We start from the raw sequence: 26,743 nt of genomic DNA on the forward strand, positions 1-26,743 counted from the left end.
ACATACATACACAATAGAATTTTTCAGTCAGAATGAATTTCAAGTGACATTTGCAGAAAAGAAGGAGATTGAACTGGAGAGGAGCATATGTAATGAAATAAGCCAGGTCCAGAGAGACCAAAGTACAAGTTTCCTCTCAAATGCAGTTCCTATATTCTATATAGTCACCAAAAAATCATATATGGAATATATGGCATAAAATTGAAAGTGAAATTGTCTGGGGGTATACAAGGACATAATGAGAGGGGCAGCATGAGACCAGGAGAGGCAGGGGACTGGGGGTGTGACGTATGATCAGCACATGTTACTCATTTGTGTGAAAATGTCCTCTGGAACTTTGTACTATGTGCAGAGAATATATGCTGATATGACTAGCCTGCTTCACCTCTGCATGCCAGGCCAGCTATCCACAGCTATGTTTGCCCCACACTTGAGAAGTATAATTACACACTTGGGGTGCAGGTACAACTGGGGACTAGAGTTTGGGGTTCACCAGATTTCCAGAAAGTAGAAAGTAGAATTGAAAGAATGAAAAGGTACAAATAACAAATAGAATACACAACACAGATCAACAATGCGCTGCCTGCAAAACTTTCAAGAATAAGTACTGGCTTCTGGCAAGGAAGTTAAAAGGAGATATGATCAGAGATGTCTGAGTGCTGGCTGACTGCTGACTGGTTCTCACACTTTTTTTTCCATGTTTTTATATAGGGATCATGAAATAGCAAAGCATCAAATCAAGATAAAAACAAGGCTGTGGTGATAACTCGATTGGTGAGAGGAAGAGAGAAAATGGGTGCAAACCTGAGTTCTGTTCCCTAGCACCTCCTCATTAAAAAAAACATCTGGGTATAGTGGCACACACTTGTAATCCTTGTGCTTGAAAGCAGAAGCAGGCAGATCTAGGGCTCCCAGTCCCACTGGTTTGCTCTGCCTGGTGAGCTTTGGGCCAATGGGAAGCACTGTCTCAACAATTAAGGTGGAAAGCCCCTAAGGAATGACACCAGAGGTTGACCTCTGCCCCCCTCCTCATAAGCACACACACATAAGGTAAAAAGATAAAAGATGCAATCAGATGGAATTTGACCCAAAACAACTCTCTTCCAAGTCTGGGATATGTTGCTCCTCTGATAAGATGGGAATTGCCAAAGATAACAGCAGAGGTGTTCTTAGCTGATATCAGGTGCCATGGGCTGGTGACTGAGGTACCAATCACAGATTAACTAGGAAGAGTGACCATGTGTCACCGCAAGGGAAGTAAAAGAAATGCAGGGCCCCACGAACTGGGTGGGATCTGGAGTGATCAGGGCATGAAGAGGTCGGCACTGAGGCTCTAGCACTGAGGAGGTTCTACAAGCCTGTTGCGTTCTGAAAGGAAGTTAATTAGAACTCAATAGGCCTAAGGCGGGGTGGGGGGGTGTTCTTTATGATTCAGGAAGTAAACAACTCCAAGTTTCAGAATCCTGAAACCAGATTCACATGGCTTCTTCCATGAAGGATTTATAAGCAGTAAGAACTGTCCAGGAGAGTTCCAACACTAGTTGAGCTAGCTGCAAGCCACTCAGAGTGCCAGGGCTCCAGCTTTTATGAGTTGTCACTAATGCTGGGGTTGGTTTTAGGTGGTGTAGTTGACTTTGAGTTGTCTGTCCATGTTCCTGGTCCTCCTCACAACTCTTGTGACCTCCTCTCAGGTGAAGAAGAGGATGATGGGGAGGAGGGGGAGGGGAGAAGGAAGAGAAGGGGAAACGAGGAAAAAGATGAGGAAAAGGAGGAGGAAGGAGGAGAAGGAAAAGGAGAAGGAGGAGGAGGAGGAAAGGAGAAGGAGGAGGAGGAGGAGAGGAAGGAGGAGGAAAGGAGAAGGAGAAGGAGAAGGAGAAGGAGAAGGAGAAGGAGAAGGAGAAGGAGAAGGAGAAGGAAGAAGTTGTTCTCCTCACTAGAGTGTTCAAACTCCCAGTGGTCAGCCTCTTAAAACAAACTGCATCCTTCCCAGTAGAAGCCATCACTTGTGGAGAGTTACACTTCAGCATCCTTATCACGGTTTTTAAGAGTTCTCTTCTATGGCTTTCCATCCAGGCTGTTACTTTGGGAAGGCAGGGGTTGTCACAGAAAGCTTCTTTGTCTCTCTTTGTCAACTGTGAGTCTGAAGTCACCAATACCACAGAAAATGCAGTTTCCTTGCCCCTTACAGTTAGCAGAAGCACAGATCATGGGCATCCACATGGTTTCTGGCAACAAGACAAACCATGGACACGAGGCCATGTGGATGCCATGGGCCAGGCTGCGCTGCTGCCTGAAACCAGGTTGATGGGAGTGCCCTGGACTGCCACCTGGGGTCATGTCAACGTCCTTGTCCTATGCTGTCTCTGACAGTCATGGTAGTGTCATGACTCATGCTGCTGCATCGATGTCCCTGGTTTGTACTGCCACTGGAGACAATGTTGAGGTCTGGGGCACATGCTGACACTGGAGATCACCTTAATTTTTGAGACAGGGTCACTCACTGAATCTGGAGTTTACTGATCAGCTGACCAGCAAGCCACAGGAATCCACCTGTCTCTCCCCGGTACTTGGGGTTTCAAGCATGTTTTTGTAGAAAGCACATTACAGACTGAACCAACTCCCTAGCTCCATTATTTTGTGTTCATAAAGCTTATAGTTGATAACTTATCTTAAAGCAAATACAAAAACAATCTGTACAGTCACAGAAAAGTCATGAGTGACAGTTTTCTCCCTGCTTTACACACCTGTCTGCCCACATGGCATCTTGCATCGTGTGTGCTGAGCAAGGTTGGTTCAATCTTCCTTTCCAGTTACAGAGCTGTTCCTAGAGCATTCATGGGCAGCCATCAGCCTCCTGCACAGATAAGCTACAGAAAGGGAAGCCGGGATTCTCTACAAGAGAGAATCTGGGTGTTTGTATCACTCATGCTGAGTTTTTTCTCTATATATAAAGATTCTTACCAAGCCTATGGAGAAACTATCTGCAGAAAATTGAAGACACATGCCAGTTCTTTATAAAGATTGTGCAAGACAGAGAAGAAAAAAATCTTAGCATGTCACTCATGCAGAAACTATTTAATCAAAGGGGAGAGACAATTATAACATCTGTTAATCTTCTGTGGAGGTTATAATTAGATGCTTGGGAGAAACACCCATTGGAAGGGATCCTCTAACATCTGTCACCAGGGAATACAGTCCTGTGCAGTGAGGAGCTACAGTGCATTATGGGAAAACTGGGTACTTCTAGAGCACAGACACTGCTAGTGTACCCAGGACACCTAAACTTCCCATCCAGCATCAAACACACTGTCTGGGTGGGGAGGAGTTCCACTTCTTGCCGCTCTGTTTCTTGCTGGGAGTTGAGAGATCTGGAATCATTGTGTGATTTTGGATAACAGCACTGCAGGGTGGGATTGCCTTAGGACCTTTCTCATCACCATGCAGATGGGGGCAGCTTGATCCTGTGGCCCGACAGAAGTCTCCTGGCAGAATTACATAAGCAGGTGTGCTCAACTCTTTCCAGACTACATTCTGCCTTTGCATGCTGGTTGTGCCTTTGGGGATTTCTCTTCCTTTGACCTGGAATTGAAGTGTGTGTGTGTGTGTGTGTGTGTGTGTGTGTGTGTGTGTGTGTGTTTAACAGGATTTGTATTGTAAAGATACTCTTGGGCCTTTGGGATTGTGGAGAGATGGAAAACACAGGGATATTGCCCTTTCCTTTAGATCCCTGGCCCACCAGGAAACACTGGCTAACCACCTTCTGCTCTAGTAAATAGAGGCAGATACAGTAGTACAGCAGGAAGCTTGGCAGCTAGCTAGCCTGGGAAATGCAGTGGTAAACCACAGGAGAGCTTGTAGCAAACAAGGAGAGAACTAAGAACTAGCACCTGATGTTATACTCTGACCTCGACATTCACACCATGGCACGAGTATAACCACATATATACACATTCATACATCGTGCACATGTGCACACAGGCAGAGGAGAGGTGGATGAGATGGAAAGTGTATAGGCAAATGGTAGAGAGATTGTTGAAGATTGTTGAATGGTAGAAAGAGAGGTATGAAGAAGGATCTATGGGAGGAAGAGGGCAATTAAGAAAATTGATACAAGAACACCTGAAAGGGGAATCCAATGAAGACTCCATCAGAAGCACCTAAGCACATATAAAACCATTTTACCTGACAACCTGGCTATACTTAAGCATTTATTTTTATTTATATGTATGTGGGGGGGGGGGATATGCACATATACATGGAGGTGCAAATGTAGGCAAGAAGAAGACATCACAGCCCCCGGAGCTGGAGTCCCTGGTGTCAATGAGCTGCAGGATTTGGCTGCTAGGAAGCATGCTGGTGTTCTCTGCAAGAGCAGCAAGCTCTTAACTACTGAGCCATCTCTCAGCCCCAGGCTGCACTGCACCTTAAATACAGTCTATAATCACTGGAAAACCCAAGGCTTGATGGTTTGGGGATGTTTTGTTTAGTTTTTCCATACAGCTGTAGAAATTATAAAGTCAGGAGCACTGGTCGAGCAAAGGTCATGTTCTGAACCAAGACCACACTCCCAGTATGGTAAGAAACCTACAGAAGCATTCAATGGCTCAGGGGCATGGGTAGGCAGTGGTTTTGTTTTTGTTTTTGCTTTTGCTTTTTTAATGGCTGTTCTGAGCTATGAACACTTGTTTGTGCCAAAACATTGAATAAACAGAGCTCTTGACATTTGACAGGAGGATTAAGTAAGCCCCCTGGGGCTGGAGAGATGGTTTAGTTGGTAAAGAACTTGCTTTGAAAGCATGAGAACCTGAGTTCTAGCCCCAGAATCTACACTGAAAAGAACTGCCCGATTTTTATTTTTAATAAAGTTATTTTTTTATTCACTGCAAAATATTTAAAAATAACAAAACAGAACTGGGCACAGTTGCTCCTGCCTTAATTCCTGTACTCCAGAGGTAGAAGCAAGTGGATCCCTGTGAGTTGAAAGCCAGCCTGTCTCTTAGCATTCTAGTCCAGCCAAAACTACACAGTAAGACCTTGTCTCAAGAAGGGAGTATGGTGGGGTAGTCGAAGTGTGATGGCTATGTTTGTTTATGGGTATGTGATGTTTATAACCCCAGTGCTGCAGAGCTGAATATGAACATATTCCTGTGGGTTGTTAACAAACCCACACAACCTCACTGGTGAGTTCCAGGCAAGGGAGAGACCATATCTTAAGCAACAAGGGAGATGGAACACACACACATACATAGACACACACACACACATGGCAATATCATCTCTCTGGTACTCTACCTACAAGGGCCTGGAAAGTCCTCAGTGACAAAAATCACCCTGCATCCAAATCTGAGATTGTTCATCCTATCTACTTGCCTTACTCACTCCTCCCTTAAAACTATACTACAAGGACGTGAAGATGTCTGTATACCCGGATCAAAGTCCCACTGGGTAATTCAAACAAATGAATCTCTCGGTTTCCTGGTTTCTCTTGTCTCCACAATGGGATTGACAACAGTGTTTATTTCAGGGGGTCTGCTATGAGGATCAGATAAGGAGACTATGTACACACAAAGGGGCTAGGCCACCTTGTAAACATTTCAGAGATATTTGATAAAAATCATTTTGTGGTGCTGCATTTAAAGAATAAAGAAACCAAACTCAGTGAGGTGAATTAGCTGACTGAAAGGGAGATGTCAGAATCTAGAATGGAATCCATGGATATCAAAGGGCAAGTGTCTTTGGGGTAGAACCTATATATAGCCACATAACTTCCATCATTTTAATGGTGTTAACAGACTCCAAATTTCTGGTCTTTTTCTTTTTCTTTTTCTTTCTTTTTTTTCTTTCTTTCTTTCTTTTTTTTTTTTTTTTTTTTTTTTTTTTTTTAGTATTACATGACATCTTGGGAAGGCAGTATTTGAGAATTTACAGGCCTCCAGGAAATCTCTAGCCTAACAAGGAAACATGAAAGTACATGAGTCAGCTAAAGGCATCTCCCTGGGTCTGCTCCTCCTTCCACCGTGGAAGGAGAAGGGAGAAAGACAGAGGATAGAGGGAAAAATGGAGACAGGGAGATGGAGTCTGGGAAGGAAGGAAGGAAGGAAGGAAGGAAGGAAGGAAGGAAGGAAGGCAGGGAGGGAGGGAGGGAGGGAGGGAGGGAGGGAGGGAGGGAGGGAGGGAGGGAGGGAGGGAGGGGAGGGAGGGAGGGAGGGGAGGGGAGGGAGGGAGGGAGGGAGGGAGGGGAGGGAGGGAGGGAGGGAGGGAGGGAGGGAGGGAGGGAGGGAGGAAGGAAGGAGAAGTGTTTTTAGAAAGGACTGCTGAGATAGATCAGTGAATAATGCTAACCTGTACATATGGACTGTGGCATAAGGTCTCTCTCTCTCTCACACACACACACACACACACACAAACACACACAAATTTAAGAAAATAAAAATAAAGCCAAGCCTATATACTTATTCATTGATTCCAAGACTTCTAGAGCTCCTGTTTGATAAACATCATGACTACTGGAAATAAAGAGACCTGTGCCCCCTTGTTGAAAGTTACATCAAAGAACAATGCTGTGGCTTTGTGCCCCAGTCCATAGACAGACATTTTGAACACCAGCGGTTTTAAACATCAAGGTCTAAGACACTAAAGTGAATGTTTTTCTTAAATGTTAGAGAAGAAAATCCAGAGAGTGTGCGTATATTCAGACTCACCAAGCATTCGAGGGCTATCTTCTGCGGACCAACTATTGTTCTAGGTGCTAAGTTTACTATTAAACTACAAGACACACAGAGACACTGATTCCAAGAAAGGTCTTGCCTCCCGGGGAGGGGGGGGGCACCTTCCTAATCAATAACCCACCATATGTTTAATTACATTAGTGATAAGTGCAGTGGCAAGGACCACACTGAGCTGATAAGGGGTATGGCAGGTAGGACGAGCCTTCCTAAGGAAGGCAGTTGGGCAGAGTTGTTCCAAGAGGAGAGACAGGGAGAAGAGAGACTCGTAAGTAAGGACAGATTCAGGTAAGGGGAGCAGGAAACAGGCCAGCAAGGAGGAAGAGAATGGCTTTAGGGTACACACTGAGTGACTCTGGAAGTCAGTTTTTTCTCCCTGGCTACTAAACTCACCGAGAAGATTACCTGCCTTTGCTCTTATTAAACCTTCTCCAGTCGGTGTCAGAAAGAGGCCATGCCACAGAGGAGAGCAGGGCTTGCCACAGAGAGGACGACTCAGGACTGCTGCACACAATTCTGTTGAGTATGGGCCTCACCCCACTGCTAGAAACAAGATTAATCCATGTCTAGAATAGGAGAACTCTCATCTTTCCTTCTCCACACTCGGCAGCCAATACTAAGATCCAACAAGCAGACTCAGAGCCCCTCACCCCAACTCCAGCAGACACATCCTATAGATTTAGTGATGAGGCTTCCAAAGCCCCAGTTTGATTGATGGGTTTTTAATGATCCATCTGATTCTCTAACTCCTTACTAAGAAAGCAATGAAGATGGAAACTTAGATGTCTTCTCGCTCCACATACAAAGAAATACAATGTACTTTAAAAATCACTTGGGTAATCTTAAAGCTATTCATCAGACAGTCTAAAAAACAATGGCTTCTTTACCAGGTAGCTGTCATGATTGGCAATTGGTGTGCAGGGGGGGAAACCTTCTACTCAGCTTAACAAGGCCCTCTACTGGCGGTCCCTAAAAACTGTCTAAATGTGAAATCCTTCCCTTGCTTTCTGTAAGCTACTTTGAATATTCCCTATTATAAAGCTCCTCACATTCCTGAGCTGGAAGCATAATTGACAGGAAAAGGAGGAAAGTGAAAAATCACTGCCTCTTTTGCAGCCCATCCATTTATCTGTTCACAAAAGCACATTGCTCCAAGCCTGCCATTTGCCTGTCTCTAATGAGGCTATTCCAGACGTCAGAGGAACACAGAAAGAAGGGTGTTTCCTACAGTCAGAAGGTGCTGAGGGTTCATGGTACCACAGAAACAGATATGAATGAATGCTGTTTGCCAACTACAATAAACGAGAGCATTTCTGTTTACCCGAATGGGAGTAATTGAATATAATTAAGACACATGGGAAGCAGGCATTTCAAATTACTCCTGATTTGGCGCAATTAATAATTAACTTCTCCCCTTAGACAATTGAGAGAGAAAAAAGGCATTCTCTGGTGACTTGAGACTCTATTTTCTGAGAAGAATGCTTTTAAAGGACGTTCATTTCTGACTTATTTGTCAAAGGGATCCATGAGCAGCTGCACTTAGCCAGAGGTGGGAAACTGTGAGTTGTTTTACATGAGGCAACTTATCACAGTTTTAAATTTTTGGGTTTTTTTTTTGTTTTTGTTTGTTTGTTTTTCTTTTGTTTTTTGTTTGTTTGTTTGTTTGTTTGTTTGTTTGTTTTCGAGACAGGGTTTCTCTGTTTAGCCCTGGCTGTCTTGGAACTCACTCTGTAGACCAGGCTGGCCTCGAACTCAGAAATCTGCCTACCTCTGCCTCCCGAGTGCTGGGATTAAAGGAGTGCACCACCACGCCTGGCTCAAAATTATGGGTTTTTATATTTGCATATAATCATCTTTTTATTTTTAAAATTAAATACACTAGGCTTTAGAAAGGATCATTCTCTCTCTCCCTCCCTCCCCCCTCTCTCTCTGTGTAGTAGAGTCCTGTCTCTCTGTCTCCCGCCACTGTCCCCCCCCCCATTGCCCCCATTTCTCCTTGTACCCTCCCCCAAACTCTTAGCTGCTTTCAAGTTCCATGTGTCCTTTTCTCCCCCCTCCCCCAGCTCTTCTTCATTGCAATAATTTCACCCTACCTTGATCTCTTTTCTGTCTGTTTGTTTTAGACTGTAGCTACATTTATGCCAATTTTAATATACACATATGTACATTACAGGCTAGGATTCACACGTAAGTGAGAATATGCAGCTTTCTCCTTTCTGAATTAGGGTCACCTCCCTTAATATTATTATACTTTCCAAGTCCATTCATTTCCCTGAAACTTTCATGATTTCATTTTTCTTTACAGCTGGATAAAATTCCGTTGGGTATATATATGTACTATGCTCTTATTATCCATTCATTTGTTGAGGGACATCTAGACTGGCTCCAATTCCCTGTTACTGTGAACAGAGCAGCAGTGAGCATGTGCGAGTAATAACTTAGGGGAAAGTGTTAATAGAAAGGAAATGTGATCATAATAAATGATCTGACTCAGCAGTGAAAAAAAAAAATACAGGGACCCTTCTGTTTCCACATTCTATAGCTGCAGATTGAAACACCAGGAGTCTGAAAGTACTTCAGCAAGGCTGACACGATGTCTCAGTGGATAAAGGTGCTTGCCACACAGGTCTGGTGACTTGAATTAGGTTCCATGAACCCATGTAAAGGCAGAAGGGGAAGTGACTGAGTCAAGTTGCCTCCAACCTGCATAGGCACAACAGTGTGTGTGCTTGTGCAGGACTCCCCATTGGAAAGAGCATTTACTGACCTAGCACCCACGTTAGGTGGCTCGCGACAACCTGTAACTCCAGCTTCAGAATATCCTACGGGAAGGCCTTTTCTGGTCTTTGGGGACACCCGTACTCATGTCTGTCTGTCTGTCTATCCATTTCTGTGTCTGTTTCTGTTTCTCTGTCTCTGTGTGCATCCTTCTCTCACATATACATATGTACAGACACACACACAATATTTAAAGTATTAATGAAAAAGAAAATATTTGATGAAAAACAAGAGGTTCACCAATCATTTCCAGACCCTTTTTGTGGTCATTATTCCCTAACAAATAAAACATGGAAATTACACGGTGTTCTCATTGTGTTCTCATAAGTAATCTAGCGATGATCTGAAGCCTAAAGAAGGATGTGCCTAGGCTACGTACAGATTCCACGTCATTGTATATCTCGGAGGGTCACCGATTTGAGGTTCCTGAAGGGGACTTGGAACCCTGAAACCAGTTCCTCATGGACACTAAGGAAGATCTATACTTGTAAACATGATAAAATAGGCACCAGATATATTTTTAAGCAAAACTGTAATGCAATCACACCAGTGATCAGGGAGGTGGGGAAAGCTATATGGTTATCTATCATAATTAGAAATAATTTGCCATATAACTTTGACAAAGAAACATTACCTGGCAGTATCACCACAAAACTGGACCTGCCAAAATTCTATCATGGAATAAGGAGAGTCTCCGAAAGCCTCCAATCCCTGAGCATCTATAGGTAGCTAATGGTCACTGGTGGCGGGAGAGACCTTTTCTTCAGTGGTATAACCTTGGTCATCCTTGCTCCTGTAAGCAACCCTAATGAAACTCACTACCACCTCCCCTAAAGGTAGGAAGGAAAGGAGGAAGGAAGGAAGGAAGGAAGGAAGGAAGGAAGGAAGGAAGGAAGGAAGGAAAGAGTGAGAAAGGAGAATTAGAAGAGTGCATGGTGAGAAGAGAAGGGGTATCAGCAGGAATGGAAGAGGAAAACCATTGTCACATATAATGTATATATGCTAATAAAACAAAAATTTTAAATGGGGATAGAAGCAGCTTAAATGGCAGAAAATAATTTTGTGCCAAAGGAAAGGCCTGAGGAATGGGATACAGAGGGGTAGTCAGGGGAACACAAGATATGAGAAGCCAAAGCCACGCACAATCACTCCTTATCAGCACTGGGGCAATGTCGCTTACTTCTGAAATTCACAGCATGAAAGCATGCAGCTACATAAACGTTTCAGCATTGTTCTGCTTTCTAAGTTGGCCATTTTGCCTTCATACATACACCTATGTGTGCATGTTCACAGGTGCATGGGTACACTCTGTGTGTGTGTGTGTGTGTGTGTGCGCGTGCGCGCGCGCGCGTACACGCGCGCAGAGAAATCCACTTGATATTGGAGCTCATCCTCCATTGTTCTTCCACCTGACTCAATGAGGCAGGGTCTTCCAGACAAACCCAGAGCTTGCCCATATGACTAGCCTCCCTAACCAGCTTCCTCCAGGATCCTATCTCCACTGTCTGGGGCTGGAATTGGAGGGTGGCCGACATGCCAATCTGGCATTTATGTGGGTTCTTGTGACCCAAACTCTGGTCCTATTGCTTCCATGGCAAGTGCTGTATCCACTGAGCCATCTTCCCAGGCCACTAAGTTGAATTTTAAAGTGTGTAAAATACAGTAACCACAGACAATGGAATGATTTGGGGTATCGTTTGAACAGGTCTGGATCAGGTCTACGCTTCCAGATTCAATTTACCAAATGAAGCGTGTAGTCTTTGTGAGGCAGTTTGTCAGACAGGCATTTGACAGTAACACTTGTTCCCACATTTCAGAAATAACAGCTCTTCCTTCATTCAACACCATCATATTCATAGCTGTGTTATTATCCAGGCTTATGTTCCAAAACGGGCTTGGGACTTTACTCCTGAACTCAGTCCACTGGATTCTCACAGTGCATCCAAAGTCAATTCAAAGGGCTCACTAATCCAGTAATGTTTATTTCTAAGAGGAGAGATCAGGTTTCTTAGTCTGAAAAATACCAGGATTAATTTATGGAACAATAGGGAAGTACCTTGTATAATTAAGGCTTCCAAACTGACAGGACGCAGTTTGTTAGACAAGTGTGTTTCGAGGCATGGTAAACGTGTGGGTCATGCTCTGTGCACCCAAGAGATGTATTCTTTCATCTGTTAAGGAAGTGCAGTTGGGAGTCTGAAATTCTAAAGGCATTTCACCTTGTAAGATTAGAAAATGGAGAAAGAATGCTCTTGTTGTGTTGCTTCTGTTTAAGCAGTCCGGTGACTTTGCCCAGTGTTCAGCCTAAAGCTTTCTGGCTGTTTAAATCTCTGGATGTGATTCAGTCGGTAGAACAATTGCTTAGCATGCATGAGGTCCTGGACTTGATCCCTTAGCACCACATACACTGGGCATGGCTGTGCATACCTGTAATCCCTGTACTTGGTAGGGGAAAACAGGGAGATCAGCAGTTCTAGGTCATCCCCTTGTATACAATGACTTTGAAGCTAGAACAGGCACTATGAGACCTTATCTAAAAAAAAAAAAAAACAAAACAAAAACAAACAAATAACCCAAAGAAACAAAAACAACCCAAACAAACAAACAAAACCCAACAAAGACCAGTTTTCAACATCTCAAACCAACTTTACACCCTGACAAAATACATGCCAGTCTCTGGTAGATCACCTCCACACAGGTAAGACTTTCTTGCACTGTTTAGGGGAAAGCTAACTTGTGTGTTCTTTATAAGTCTTATGGGTTTTTTGTTGGTGGTGGTGGTGGTGGTTTTTTTGTTGTTGCTGTTGTTTGTTTTTTGTTTTTGTTTTTGTTTTTGTTTTTCCAGATCACATCATCTGTAGAATTGTCACAACTCCATTCCAAGGCACATACCTTTGGAACACACAGAAATGTTTATGGATGGATTAACAGCTCAACCAATAGACAGATAGGCTTCTGTAGCCTTGTATGTATGTACATGCAGTGCAAACTGCAATCTGAGAATGAAGCTTAGTGGGTTCAGCGCTCACCGGCCACATAAAGCCTTGGATTCCATTCCCAGCACATAATAAACTGGGTGTAGTGATTCACAGACACTGCAACCCCAGCACTAGGAGTTGAAACAAATTGTCCAAGAGTTCAAGGTCACCCTTAGCTCTATAGCATAGTTTGAAGCCAGCCTAGGATACAAGAGGTCCTGTTTCAAAACTGAAAGATTTGTTTCCATAAAGCACTACTGCTTTGGTGAACCTTGTGTAGGGAACCAAATACTACTTATAATTTTAATTTTTAATCTGATCTCTCAGCTCTCAGTTGACCAAGAAGAACCTACAAACACTCAGGCCAAGAACATAAGTGAGCTTGACAGTCAGAGCCATAAACCTGAGCTAATCCACAGTAGATTCATGGATGAGTGATAGGAAATGGGTCTGTCTTTATGACCCACAGAGGCTGAAGGGCAAAACCATGAGCACCTGATCCATGGTACATGTGACACCAAAGGACTGGGCATTGGCTTCTGACAATTCTGAAGACACAAACATGTCACTGGTTCATCTGGCTGACACTTAGATGTGTTCACCTGACTTATCAGTGTTCTAGGACAGTTGGTCTCAGGCAGAGGTGAATGACCCACACTGCATTCCAGGTGAGCCTCTTTAAGGCAATCAGCCCTGTACACCCACAGAGAACCACACTGAGAGGTGAGGGGAGTCGCAGACTTGAATCTTGACTCTTCTTACTATCCATATGACCTGTGCATGGAATTCAGACTCTCTGAACATCAATTTTCTTCCCTTGGGTGTTCAAGTAAGAATCTTAGTGAGGTCACACATGGAAATCACACATGAGACTACACAACACTTAGCTGGGGAATCACTCCATCATGCTTGTAGGAAAGAAACAGTTTAATATGCTGTTACAGTGCCTACCAACCACACATCTATGCCTTTTTTCTTATCCTCTGACATGGACTGGGTGCCGTGCTGCGTTATGCACTAAATCACAGATTTTTCAGTTCATGATTCCAACCTCAAACTCACTAGAATCCAGTGGTAAATGTGGAAGAAGAGATTATTTTAAAACTTATTTTATATTGTGCATTAAAAATATTTATTGCACTTTAAATTATAGTGTGTGGGGGGGGCGCTTAAGCATGTGAATACATTTACCTGCAGGGGCCAAAGGAGGGTATCAGACCTCATGCAACTATAGCTAATGGTGGTTGTAAGCTCCCTGTTAAGATGCTAGGAACCAAACCCAGATCCCCCGGAAAAGCAGCAAGTGCTCTTAAGCACTGAGCTGTCTTACTATTTTAAATGGGGTTATAGCAATTAGGTGTCCGAGAGAGTCGGGCTCTCACCAGGTGCGATCACTTCACTGAATAGCAGCAAACACAGACAGAATGGCAGATGGGTGGAAAGACTGCAGACTCCTCCCAGAAGTGGGCGGGATACATGGCTTGAGCAAGGAGGAGAACTAGGAATGGTTCCAAGATAGTGTCATGAGAAATATCCAGACGGAGGAGTTTGGTGGGAATGGAGGAACTTGGGAAACAATATCCATTCGTGTACTCAATACACAATCTACTAAAGGCAGGAACACACACAGCAGGACTTAAGTTCATAGGAGTCTGCCCTGTGACCCACAAAGGCTGAGGGGTAAAACCAATGAGCACACTTAACCATGGGACACGGGACACCTGACTTATCCATGGGATGTGACACACCTGACTGTGGTGAGGGAGGGAAGAAAGCCTGGTCCTAGGATGGGGAGAACAAAGGTCTGGAGACAAATCAGGTGCAAAGGGAAGTGCCACTGGCCAACTTCAGGAGGATGAATGTGGAGAAGTACTGAGGAGCATTTCGATCCAGAACATTCTGCCACCAGATAGCAGCTCCCAATAGCAGAACAGTGAGCTCCATCTGTATAACCTGAGGAATCTCCTACTAAACCTGCAAAGGACTCCCACCTGGGAGATTCTGAATTCTTAAATCTGGAAAGGGGCATAGACGTGGAAAAGACAAATAAAGACCACAAATGATACACTTCAGTATGTGATACATACCTCATTCTGTGATAGTGTTGAAACTCTGTTTATATGAATGGGTATCTATATGGATAAGTGTGATACTTATGGGCAATTATTGCATGTGTACCAAGTTTGAAGCTATTTAATATATAATATATTATATTTAATATATTATTATAATTATTATATAATCAATATCACACAGTATTTTATATTATGTATTAATAAATTATATAATATAGTATATAATTTTATCATTGTGTATAATTTTATATAACTATTATGTAATATATAATTTTATATAATATCATATATTATACATTAATATGTTATAATTATTAATATATAAAATATTGTGTATGTGTGTGTATTGTTAATGTGTGCATCTGTGTATGTATGAATCTATCTGAGTGTAACATGTGTGTATGTAATGTGTGCCCAAATGCATGTGTGGGTACCTGTACTGGTGATCACTCCGAATGCCAGAGAAAGATGTTACATTTTCTGTTTTATCCCTTACCACCTTCTTGAAACCAGGTCTTTCACTGAACCTGGAGCTAGTCTAGCAGCTAGCAAGCCCCACCAAACTCCTAACTCTATCCCCAAAGACCTAATGCCTGCTCTTTCAGGTGAGACTTAGAATCGACTTAGGTCTGCATGCTTACCCAGCAAGTGTTCCAACCCACTAAGTCATCTTCCCAGACCCTGTGGTTTGTATTTAGCCCTTCCTCATCCTTCCTGAAGAAGCCAAGCTCATATTTCACATTTTCAAGATACTGGAACAGAGAAGTTTACTAAGCTAGAAGGGGTCACAAGGGAGCAAGTATGAGAAGCAGGGTGTGAATAAGGGTGGCCCAGCCCAGTACAACCTCTCCATCACTCTGTCACACAGCTTCTCAAGGGAAGATTCGAATGAGATAGACTCTCAGAAAGATTTAAATAGATGAGGGGATGGAGAGAAAAGAAGGCATGGCAGGGTAGCTGAGATCTACCACGGGTTGCCCTGAGTTTGTACTCAGACGTCTGACATCCCAGACTTTGAATCACAGTGAAGAGTCTAAATCTATTCAGTTGTATGATAATGTCTGCTAACCTATGTGGAGCTCTGGGTGTTCAGCAGTTGGGCAAATGCTTATTTCTTTTGCTCTTCTCCTTTGAAGTTCTTATTGAATAGCTACTCCAAGCTAGTATCAAAACACAGACTTCCAAATACTGACACCATTGCATACACTAGCAAGATTTCGCTGAAAGGACCCAGTTATAGCTCTCTCTTGTGAGACTATGCCGGGGCCTAGCAAACACAGAAGTGGATGATCACAGTCAGCTATTGGATGGGTCACACGGCCCCTAATGGAGGAGCTAGAGAAATTACCCAAGGAGCTAAAGGGAACTGCAACCCTATAGGTGGAACAACAATATGAACTAACCAGTACCCGGGAGCTCTTGTCTTTAGCTGCATATGTATCAAAAGATGGCCTAGTCGGCCATCAGTGGAAAGAGAGGCCCATTGGACTTGCAAACTTTACATGCCCCAGTACAGGGGAATGCCAGGGCCAAAAAGGGGGAGTGGGTGGGTAGGGGATTGGGGGGTGGGTATGGGGGACCTTTGGGATAGCATTGAAAATGTAAATGAGGAAAATACCTAATTAAAAAAAAACACAGACTTTGCTTTCAATGTGTGAATGTGTGTATTTACATGTTTATACATATGCTAATGTACATACACATTTGTATTGGGAAGTCAAAGGACATCCTTAGGTGTGTCATTCCTCAGGTGCAGTCCACCTCAGTGTGTGTGTGTGTGTGTGTGTGTGTATTTAAACAAACAAACAAATAAACACACAAACCAGAATTCCCCACTGGCCTCGAACTCACCTAATTAACCAGGATGGATGGCCAGCAAGTCTCAGAGATCTCTTTCTCCCCTTAATGCAGATATTAAATGCCTGATTTTGTTTGTAATGTGGGCTCTGGGGCTCAAACTGGGGTCTCACGATTCCAAGACAAGTGCTTGACTAACTGTGCCATTATCCCAGCCCTAAGAGGTGATATTAGACAATGTGACCAGAAGCTTCTAAGACTTGTGGCAAAGGTTGGTAAAAGACACTTTAATAGTTCACACCAATTATCGCACGTGCCCAGAGCGTCTGCAGAAGCCCTCTGATGGTGTTCCAATCAGGACAAAAGGGTCCAGAAACAGAAGAAACTAGATCTGAGTGGGAGTTAATGGGATCCTGGGACCTGGGAGGTTCAGGCTGAAGGGAAAGAATGGATGGGTTAAGAGGAGTCAACAAGTGACTCCAAAGGAAGTTTAAGACTTAGAGGTTGGTCAGGAATAGTATGAGACTCGGGAATCAATATAGATATTCCAGCATGCTCTGAGCAAAACAGTCTGGACTTTTTCAACTGCTACGGCTGCCCTTCTTGCCTTTGGGCCAGCCACTAAAATAATCCCAGGGCTTCCCTCAGTTCATTAGCTAAACGATAAGGAGCAGAGGCGTTAAAGACATGCAACCAGAGCCAAAACCAAAACAGGACTGTTCTCTTTGCTGGGCCACCTTTATCTGTACACCTGCGCAGAGCCCCGTTCCTCCAAGAAGGCACGGGTACCGTACACCTGTGGATCTTGTTTCTGTTCTAATTGTCAAGAACTTGAAAAGTGACATGCTAGTATGCATGCCAGACTAAGTGTGGGATTCAGATTCTAGTACATTCTCCAGCAGAGCTCTGTTGGAGGCCTTTGGGCAAGTGATTTCTTATGCCACAGTTTTCTTCTGGAGCTGAATGTAGTTTGGTTGGTAGAGTAGTTGCCTAGCATTCAGGAAGCTCTGGTTCAATCTCCTGTACCTCATAAGTCTAGCCTGATGGTACATGTCTACAATTTGAGGGTGGAGGGGGTGAAGGTAGAAGGATCAGAAATTCAAGGCCAGCCTTGGCTACATGTGGTGTTCAAGGCTATATGAAACCTAGCCTCATTAAGGGGAGAAGATCAGGTATTGAACAATGTTTAGTAGCAGATTCTTTGATGTAAACACAGTTCTACAAAGAATACAGGGTCATAATACATACAAGCTGAGCATGGTCTGATGGAGAACCTGGGAGCTGCTAAGAAGGCAGGAGGTGGGTAGGATTCCATAGAAAACAGCCAAAGATTGCTAAGACCTTTCCCTATTGACTGCCCAGAGGAAAGACATGAAGGCTGTCACTTCACAGGCTCCTGGGGGTGCTGACAGAGCACCTGAATTCAGGAGAAAGTCAGTCTCACAGAATGAGTCATGGGGTTCTCCTGCAGGAGCTAACAAGCCAAGAGCCACTTCTTGCCAGTCAGTCCTGAGCTGTCAGGGGCGGAGGGTGGAGGGCATCAGTCAGCTGAGATTTGCTAGGAGCAAGAGTCTGAGCTGCAAGTACAGAGCAGGAAACCCCTGCGAGGCAAGTTCACAGGACACCTAAGCAGAACTTCCAGGCGAGATTGGTTACTGAGCTGTGTGCCCCTTGCAGGCTGAGTTAGGAGGGAAACCCTGCCTGGATTGGCAGCATCCTATACACTCTCTCTGCTGAAACCCCAGAGAATGTCTGAAAAGTTTAAAGAGCTTTGAGGAGAAAGAAAGATGAGGCAAAGATACTGCCACGGACAGTGGTGTCCAAGTTATACTTTGACAGTGGGACATGAACTGGGCATGCTCACTCAGTGAGTCCATCAGAGCACCCACCGTTTCTCCATGGAACACTAGGGGAAGGGGCCAGGATAGCCAGAAATGAGTTCCAGAGTAGTTTCCAGTACTGAGGTGGTGGAAAATGAATGAAGTGGGGGGGAAGGGGAACAAGGAGAAACAGAAGAGAAAGGGAGAAAAAAGAAGGCAGGGAAAAAAAAGAAGAGGAAAGAAAAGTTGCCAGAGGAGAGAGAGAGAGAGAGAGAGAGAGAGGAGACTATTACTAAGGGGAAGTTACAGTTGCATGGGATGAACTGAAAACCAGCATGCTCACATTAAAATCTATAACCCACAAAAAGAGTCCTAGAGGAAGCAGGTGTCTCTCTCCAAGAACACACTTACATTCAGTTTTTTAAAGTCTTAGAATTTCCTTCCAACCTTCCAAGGTCGACCTAACTATTTTGCTGGCATTTGTTTTAAAACAGAAAACAGCAAACCGCCCACTACCCACCCACTGCAAAAGCGGAGGATTAGTTTAGGAGCAGGGGTAGTTTAGGAGCAGGGGTACCGGCTTCTGAATTCCCAGTCCTGTTAGCAGCTAGCTTCCTTCCCCACCAAACCCTGAGTTGAGAGGGCTATAATTACTCTGAACAAATGCATACTTGTGGCTTCAAGAGAGCCTGCAGTAATACATAAACAGCATCTCCTTTTAAACGGAAAGCAAGCGAGAAACATCAGAGGGAAAGGGTTACAAGATCTTTGCTTTGTTTGTTTTGTTTTGTTTTGCTTGTTTGTTTTTGTTAAATCCCAGGAGTCTTACTTGGAGTGAGTTCTTTCCTTTGGTGAATGGAAATCACAAGGTCCCGGAGCCAGGAACTGCAAAGCTCCCACAGTTTCTCTCCAGCGCTGTGCTCCTGCCGATCCTGGTTACTTGCGAAGCATTCAAAAACACACTTGGAAGAAGGAGTCTGGGTTTTCTTGAAGATCTGCCACACGGAGCCAGCGGTCCAGCCTGGGATCCAGGGCGAGTTTGCAGAGACCTGGAAGCCGCGGGCTGCGGCTCTGTGGTTGCTGCGAGCTTGTAAATACAGGCGCTGTGGACAAAGTCCCAGATGACATCACTGGGAGCTGCTTACTGTTGAGTCTTTATTAACTGACTGTCAAAAAGAAAGGAGGGGGTGGGGAGGCAAAAGGATCTCTTCTGCAATGAATCTGTCGTCTGGGAACGGATTCCAGTGATGCGTGCATGGAGTGACCCCCATGGAGTCAAGTTGGCCCAGCGTGGCTTTTCTCTGCTCTGAAAAAGTGAGAGGATCCTCTCTCCAGCGGATGACACTGAATAGGCTGCAGAAACAGGCGCTTGGGGACAGTTTGAGGCACTAGGCAAGGCGGCCACCTGCTCCACCTCTGCGGCCGCTGGTTGATTCACAAGTACGCGGGGATTAGCCACATCTAGAGTTTCTTTGCAACTCTTACCTTGAGCTCCGTACCTGGTTTCAGGCAGAGTGTCTTGATTTGCAACTTTCTATGATAAACTCTGAGACGAAAGTTTCCCAACTTGGAATTTTAAAAGGAAGGGCCCTCAGAAATCTGAAGGCAAAATTCTGTATGCGTTTGCAAAAACAAAACAAAAACAAAAACAAAACCCCCAAAAACGCAATTTGTTTTTGTTTCCTGGGCAGAATGCTGGAAGGGTTTCTGTGATTATCGATCTTGTAATGGGAAGTGAATGCGTATTTTCACTATCATAAATAAAATACAGTTTTAAAAGCTAAATATAACACAATTAAAGCTCAACATTTAAATGAAATTTAAAAGTAATATAAAGAAAATAAAGTTTAAAGGTCAAATAAAACAAAAAGTAAAGTGGGTCAGCAAGGTAGCTCAGCACGGGAGGAAGGGCACTTGCCCCTCAAGCCTGGCGACTTCTGACTCTACAAAATTGTCCTCTGAGGGTGGTGACATGTTCACTCCTGCACGTGAGTGCATGCACACATGTGCCTGCATGCAAGCACACTCACACACACACACACACACACACACACACAACTTTATGCAGTAAGATAGAAATAAAATGAAGTTGAATAGTGGTCACATGTCACAACAAACCTGTAAATTCCACTCCCTTTCAACCATCAAAATAAAAGTGAGGCTTCCCTGCCCTGTGTTTCCCCCTCCCGTCTACCTCTTCCCTCAGCTGGTTCTTAGGACTTTTGTAGTTGCTTTATGCCACCCCCAGCCTCCACCTAGAGATAGAGTCCCTTCCATGAAGCCTGAGTGCCCAGCCTCCCTCCCTCCCTCCCTTGGCCTGTTGCAATGAGGCTTGCTATTTATATGTATTGGATGCTTTTAATACACTGACTTGTATTTTTAGGGTTTTTTTTTCCATCTGCATGCGTGTCTCCCCAGCCCACTTTGAAAGTCATTAAGAGCAGCAGTTGTCTGGTAAGTGCTGTTTATTTGTTTATGTCCGGGTCACGGCTATAGGGAATCCTGGACAGAATGCAGAGGGGAGGTCCCTAAGGGTGGAGACAGGAAGGAGGGCAGCAGATCCCTGGGGCTGGGGGTCTATGTTTAGACTGAGCAGTCTCCCTGCCTTGGAAAACAATGATTCACATCTAGCTCTCTGCTTCCAGCCATGCTCATCATACTTCTGAAAATTATTTTCTCCAAGAATAGCAACTGACTATTGATTTGATATGATCTCGAGACCCTCAAATACGCCACTTTGATATAACAACCAACAATAACATGTTTCATCTGTCTCTAGTGGATTTTTAATACTATGTTAGCAGGTAAAATTACCTACAAAGAGCTGGGATATAGTTCAGTTGGTAGAGCGCTTACCTCATATGCATGTAGTGCTGGTCTTGATCTCCAGCACTTCAAACTAGTCTACTGGTGAACGTCCATGATTCTAGTCCTTTGGAAGTAGAGGCACGGGACTCAGAAGTCCAAGTTCATGTCTCTGGCTACTTAGTGAGTTGAGGCCTGTCTGGACTATATTGCACCTCATTACCAAGTTAATTAATTAATTAAATTGTAAAACAGTTTAAAAAGAACATAAACTCGTGAAACCACCAATGCTACTTTTCCATAGTGAACCTTTAAATATGCTCACAAAGTAAAGTACGATGTGAACATAAGCATGTTCTCTGCGTTGTCATTTGCAGCCTGATGAGATAGAAATAGGTTGTGTGATCAAGAATGGGGGAAGAAACAAACTAAGGAAACTGTGCTCCAGGGGCAGAGGCCGCTGATGCTGGGGAGTGAGCATGGAAGAGAGCAGCAGAGAATTTGGTACCAGACTCAAGGAACAATGCCCATTGTTAGCAATGGATACTCGCTCGTGGGAAGTGAAGGAGGAGAATTTTCACTCCTATGTGTATAGTGTGACCTCCTCCACCCGATGATCATTTCCATTTGTGTCGTTATGAAGGATTTTTTTTATGTCATTATAACCTCTTCTTATTTTAGCGTTTGAGATGGTAATATAAAATCTCAAGGGCTGAAGAGAGATCAACAGGTAACAATGTTTGCCACCAAGCTCCCGACAACCTAAACTCCATCTCCAGGATTGACATAGTTAAAAGCATGAGAACTGACTCTGGCAAGTTGTCCTCTGATCTCCACACATGGGCCCTAGTATGAGTGTGTGCATGTACATACATGTGCACATGCATTCATGCACACACACAATTCAACCACCAACCAACCAATTAATCAATCAATCAATAAATCAATCAATAAATAAGAGTAAAAAACTTTTAACTATGGTACAATTTCTAGACTGCATCTCAAGATAACTTTGCTGTTTCTTTACCAAGTGTCTGACATTCAGATGATCAGTAAAGACTGGACAGGCAGACCGGGGAAGAGGTTTTGTGGGTCAAAACTCTTGACGTGGAACTGTGAAGACCCGAGTTTGGATCCATAGGACCCACATAAAGTTGGATGTGCTAGTGCACACATCTGTAATCTCAGTACAAATATAGCAAGAAAGGAGACAATCCTCAAAATCTAATTAGCCTGGTTAACTCTATCTGTTAGCTTGGCATACACAGTGATGAATAATGAGAGACCCTGCCCCATTTAAACAATGAAGACTGAGTTCTAAGTCTTCTGTTCGGATTTAAAGACCAACTCCTTCTCCTTACACTTAAGGATGAATTTGCCAGCCCCTTGGACTCTATCCACCTTACAAAGTGATTGGAGTTAAGTGTTTGGAACATGGAAGGCTGACCTTTCCCCTGTGCAATGTTTTTGACATACGGCTCTTTAAGAGAGACACGCATGAGCCAGTTTGGTTTGGATGACTGGTTGCCAGTGAGCTGGACAGGCAGATATTGGAAAACTTGTAGTTATACAGGTCTGACCTGCTCCTTGCCATGGCTCCCCTAACACAATGGTGCCTCCAGAGAGAGGGTGAGAAAAGTCTACCCCAGAGTGAGTGTTAAGACAACCAGGCTGGAAAGATGGCTTAGTGGGTCATCATTAAGGAGGGGTTTTGAACTTTCTCAGTGGCCTGGATTTGGTGACATGAAACACAGGTCTATCTATTCTCTAAGCTACTAAAGGTTCTAGAATATAGTCAATGTAGTTTAAGCTTATTTAGCTACTCTGCTTTACAATATGAGGGAGGGGAGAGCCCAAGAAAAAGAGTAGCTGGAAATTTCACCACAGTGAAACAGGGTTCTAGGTGCTATTTCCAGTCCTCTAGGGAAAGCATATTGAGAGATGACCTTACTCTACAGAGAGGAGCTATCTCAAGTCTGCAGTGCTTTCAAAACCACAATGAAGGCAAGCAAGGATGCATGAAAGGAAGGAATGAGGGAGGGAAAGAGAGAAGGAAGGAAGGAAGGAAGGAAGGAAGGAAGGAAGGAAGGAAGGAAGGAAGGAAGGAAATATTTCCTGAATGTTCTTTTTTTTCTTGTGAGAGAAATGTGTGTGTATGTGTGGTGTACATACATGTGTATATGTGTGTGGTGTGTGTCTATACACGTGCACAGATGTTTGTGTTTATGTAACTTATTTGTTTGTTTTTAAGAAAGAATCTTGGTTTATAGCCCTGGCTGACTTGGAACTCACTATGTAGACCAGGCTGGACTCAATCTCCTAAAGATCGGGAGACCTTTTCCTCCCTCCTGAGTGCTGAGGTTAAAGGTATGTGCTACCATGCCTGGCAATGCTTACATGCTTGTATGTCTGTGTATGCAGAAGCCAGGGATGCACAGGCAAGGTTCGCTTTCCTCCTTTATGGCTCCTTGCCTTATTTCTCTGAGACAGGGTCTCTCCGTGAATCTGCAGCTCATCATTTTTCTTTTTTTTTTTTTTTCACTTTGGCTAGGTTGATTGGACAGCAAACCCCAGCAAGCCTTCAGTGACACTCCACTCCCACACCAGAGCTGGGATCAGAGCCTGTACAGCTGCACACACACAGCTACACTGGATCTTGTTTTGTTTTGTTTGCTTGTTTGTTTACTCTGGTTCTGGGGATCTAGACTCAGCTGCACAGCAAGCACCCACTGAGACATCCCCCCAGCCCCTATGATCTTAATCTTTTATGGCCTACTTATGACATAACTTTAGGCTGTGTTCTGTTTAAATGAACATTTGGAGTCATCTGATTATTATACGAATCAGACTTTCCCAAGCCAGAGTTAAATAGTAATATATAGCCTGACTTAACATCTTGGTGTAAAAACAACTAAGGAGACTGTCAGGGTGCATGGGAGACAGCCTGTCCTCTCCACCTGTCTCAGTCAGGTAACCACTGATGCTGCAGAAATCACCTGCATTTGTTGAGAGACTTGGACCACCCTCTGCTCCTGCATCCCAGGCCCTCCTCAGGAGATGTCTTCTCTCCTCTCAGGCCTACACTCACCTGTCAAGGGCCACTAGGCCTAAGATGACAGGGAGATTCAACTGTTTGTTTCCTTTGTGATGTCTTACACTGGAATCTTTACACAGAAATGTTTTGTCTTTGACTGGAAAATTCCTAAAAATCAAAGATGGTGCTCAAATGGGGATGGTGTAAAAAAATAACTGAAGATTCTACATGCTGCTTCCTGGTGGTGATGTCATACTTCAAGAGACCTACAAAGATCATGTCTGCACGGTGAGGGTCTACCTCCAGATCTTCCTCTACACCTTCATCCCCACCGTAGTCATTTCTCAAGCATTCTTGTATGCATTTACTCAAGGACGGCCTTTAGTTACCCTAAAATAACTCACTCTGTCATATGCCATCTACACCACAGCAGAGGAACCTGAGTCCCAGTGCCATATGCTATTTCAATACTCTCATCAGGATACTAGTAGCCAATTAAAGACTCAGCAGTGTAAAGTGTCCTGAGACACCCACTTCCCTCACCGGTTTAAGTGGCCCAGATCCTATAACATTCCCAAGTGCCTAGATCCCTCCATGTCCCAAGGAGACTAGATTTCTAGTGTCTTACGGAACCCAGATAGATACCCAATGACTTTAGGACACTGGATCCCTCTTATGCCTTCAGTGACCTATGGAACCTAGACCCCACAATATTCCCAGAAGCCTAGATCCCTCTGTATCCCAACTAGCCTAGATCTTTCCATGACCAGTAGAGCTTATATTTCTCCATATCTGCAGGGACCTACATCCCCTGTGTCCCAAGGAGCCCTCTGTGTGCTGGCATAGTCTAGATCCTTTGTGTCTCAAGAACCCTAGGTCCCTCTGATTGTAAATATTGAAAAAGAAGTATTATGCCAGTGTGAATAGTAAAGCACTGGAAGTAGAAGCCTGTGTCCAACACTAAATATCAACATTCTAGTCATGTATGCATACATGTGGCAGTAGACATTCAACCAAACTTTCAAAAGGAGTGTGACTTCTGTTCCGATGAGGAAACCAGCCTTGTCCCTTACTTCCTCCAAAAAGAGATATGCTGTGATCTCAGAGACAAGTGCAAACAGCAGGCCAGTCAGACTCATAGGACACTCACAGAATATCCAATGGAGTAAGTTCTCTGTGCCTTTTGGGAGGGGCAGAATCCAGCTGGGGTTGGGGAGAGTGAGAACCATTTCAGAGTATGGACTTAAATGTTTCCCACTGCTTCCTTTTAGTAACTAGTATTCCCCTGCTTCAGTATACATTTTTCCTCAAGAATCTAACAGTTCTACTAAAGTCTTAAGAGACAGCCTATGACCGGCCAGTCTAGCTTGGAAGTTGATAGAATCTGAAAGAGGAAGCAAATGAGATTCTAAGTTTTGGCCTAGAAACACCAAGGACATTGGTATGCTTTGGAGAAGGTAAGACTCTGGAGACTTAGAGAATCTTTGTGATAAGCACACAGCTGCACATCATGCTCACATGGTTCCCTGGCCACATGTGGAGAAGCACTGGTTACAAACAGGGAAGCAATCCCATGACTTTCTGGTCTCTAATCAGGTGTGGATAACACAGAACTATCTAGAGGCAGGCAGGTTCCCACGGAAAGAATACTGCAATCCATGAATCTCCTGGTACCCATTTCCCACCACAGATGATCTCTGACACAAAGTAGGCACATGAAATACAACTCGGAAAAGCTGAGACAGGTGCCAAGCAACAGCCCCAAGGGTAATTGGATAAAGATGTTCACGGGCTTCAGTGAATGCAGATGTTAGGTGGTCCACGTTCATAAATCAAACAAAAATAAGAGCAAACCCTAAAGTAAAGGTCAGGAGGTCAACTCCTGTGACTTCAGGTTACTCACGTAATGATATCTCAAAGATCATGCTAACAAGCGCTTTCTCTTTCACTGTTAGACAAGTAGAGGCTGCTTTGAGAATCTGCCTGGGATCTGACGTCTCTTCCAAGGAAAAGAGTTATCTCCTTAGTTGGTAGTCTTCTCTTCTGGTATGGGGCGCCGGGTATAGCCCCAGCGGGCCCAGAAAGGGTTAATGCTTGCTCAAACACTGGATGGCTCTTGATGAAAGGGCCAATGTAAGTATAAAGTATCACTGTGAACTTGAAGGATTTTATTTCAGGCCTCTCATTGTGTAGTTGACAGTGCATACTGTGAGTTTGACGTTTTTAACTACTTTGCTCGCCCCAAATGAAAAGGGCTGGGAAAGAGGAGGTGGGGAAAGGGAAGGGGCCGGTGGGCAGCAGGGGCGGGTTGGGGCCATCCTTGTCCTTTAACTAAGATTTTACATAGATCCCATGCGTGGCAGTAGTCGGCCATCCAGCCAGAACCCAGGTTATAAATGCATTAACCTAAGGGATGTGACTTGCACATCTTTTAACCTGAAAATAGAATCTACCAGGAACCAGAACCAAGGGAAGCCACTAGGGATTTGCTGGGGTGGAAAATGAGAAAGCAGCCAATATGTAGCCAGTGATTGTCTAAAGAAAAAGACCACTAGATATAGACAGGTCATTACAAATCAACTGAATCACACTAAGGAAAGGAAGAGGATGGGGCAGCTGCTGACCTTTCCCTGGGAGAAACCCAGCCTATTGTGTGATTCGAGCCTTCACTAAAGCCTGGCCTGAATAACGTTGACAGTCTGTCCCCCATAGTTCCTGAAGCTCACTGAGG

General features: G+C 44.0%; 1 protein-coding gene across 14 annotated transcripts in view; it reads right to left on the reverse strand.

The window, feature by feature from the left end:
• Nckap5 (NCK-associated protein 5) overlaps positions 1–26,743 on the reverse strand; it is a 917,161-nt gene that overhangs the window by 805,300 nt on the left and 85,118 nt on the right. For 5 of the 14 annotated variants that reach the window (XM_006529333.4, XM_006529329.4, XM_006529325.4 and 2 more), the window contains exon 1: positions 19,003–21,591. The exons of 4 other annotated variants lie outside the window; for them this stretch is intronic. The gene's annotated coding sequence lies outside the window, so the exon portion shown is untranslated. Of the gene's footprint in view, positions 1–19,002; positions 21,593–26,743 lie in introns of those variants that run through there. 5 more of the 14 variants (XM_006529330.4, XM_006529336.4, XM_030252635.1 and 2 more) reach the window with 2 other exon arrangements.

Source organism: Mus musculus, chromosome 1, assembly GCF_000001635.26.
Source record: "Mus musculus strain C57BL/6J chromosome 1, GRCm38.p6 C57BL/6J".
NCBI classification, from domain to species: domain Eukaryota; kingdom Metazoa; phylum Chordata; class Mammalia; order Rodentia; family Muridae; genus Mus; species Mus musculus.